Genomic DNA, 1,526 nt, shown 5'->3' with positions numbered 1-1,526 from the left:
GGTTAAGTTGTTACAAGCCATGTTGAAAAAAAATACTATTATTACATGTTATGAACAAAAATATGTTACACGTCATTGTTAAGTTGTTATACGCTATATTGAAAAAAAATGCTATTATTACACACCATGAATAAAAACATATTACATGCTATGTTAAAAAAAATATTATTATTACACGTCATGTACAAAAACTTGTTACACTCAATGGTTAAAAAAAGTTGTTACACGTCATATTGAAAAAAAAAAAATTATTGTTGCACACTATGTACAAAATCATGTTACACGCCATGTTGGAAAAATATTGTTATTACACTCTATGTTGAGAAAATATTATTGTTACACGCCATATTCAAAAATATTTTGTTACACTTTAATGTTTAAAATGTTGTTGTTACTTACAAACCAAAACTTCAAATCCCTTCAACTCTCTTCATTTTTTTAATTTTTTAACAATTTGACACATATTAAAATGTTTCTAACATGTTTTCATAAATCAAAATACAAATTTTCTTATCTAAAACACCTAATTCGACTAAAAATTAAAAAAAAAATTTCTTTGAAAACTTAAGTTTAAAAATTTCAAATTCTTGAGTTTATTGGTGTTTAGGTTTCGAATTGATTTAATTAAAAGTTATTTCAAACATTTATGATCATTTATACCGTTTTTATTTTATCCAAAATACTTAAAAATCAAATTTTCCAAATAGTTATCCACCAAAGCACATCTAAACCATCGCTTGGTGTCTTGAAATGACAAAAAAGAAAAATCTGAAAACACAAGAGAGAGAAATCGAAAGAATAACAGATTAATACTGAAAAGAGAAATCGATAAAATTAGAAAGAGTTGGATGGCGAGAGAGAAAAATTTGAAGTACAAATGAAGAGAAATTGTGATGAATGATTTAAGTTATTTGAAATAGTTTCAAAGATATTTTTATCAAGTCATGATTAAATATGGTTAAAAATCGTTAAATTTATTTCAATTGTTATTTTTAAAATACCTTTCATTAAAGAGGGTTATTTCTCATAATTTTTTTTATTTATAATTCATTCGTAATGCAGAATAACAATAACAAATCAACCAATTTATATAAGCCTAATTAAGAGTCCACGAAAAGGAAATATTTAGTAATAGTTGCAGAGTCTCATGGAAAAGATTTGGAATCAATGAGTTTTTGTTTTATTTCGTGGGCACTGAATCCGATAATCAATCTATTGATTAGAGTGAAGAAATCTGGGAATATCCTATCTGGATTTTTGCTGTATATTTTCACAGACAGGATGGTTTGCAACTGGCCATGGTTCAACTATACCCCCCTTAAAGTCTCCTTCCCTCTGTTTTGGTCTACCCCAGATGCTGCATATTTAACAGACAGCATGGGTTTGCAGCTGGCCATGGTTCAACTATAACGTCCTTAAAGTCTCCTTCCCTCTGTTTTGGTCTACCCCGGCCAGCCAACTCTTTAGTTTCTACTGACCAACATTTTCTTCTCTTTGGATTCTTCGGATTTCAATCTCTCTCTCTC

The sequence above is a fragment of the Theobroma cacao genome, chromosome 4, assembly GCF_000208745.1.
Source record: "Theobroma cacao cultivar B97-61/B2 chromosome 4, Criollo_cocoa_genome_V2, whole genome shotgun sequence".
In the NCBI taxonomy this organism is placed as follows: domain Eukaryota; kingdom Viridiplantae; phylum Streptophyta; class Magnoliopsida; order Malvales; family Malvaceae; genus Theobroma; species Theobroma cacao.
This window is presented reverse-complemented; position numbering follows the sequence as displayed.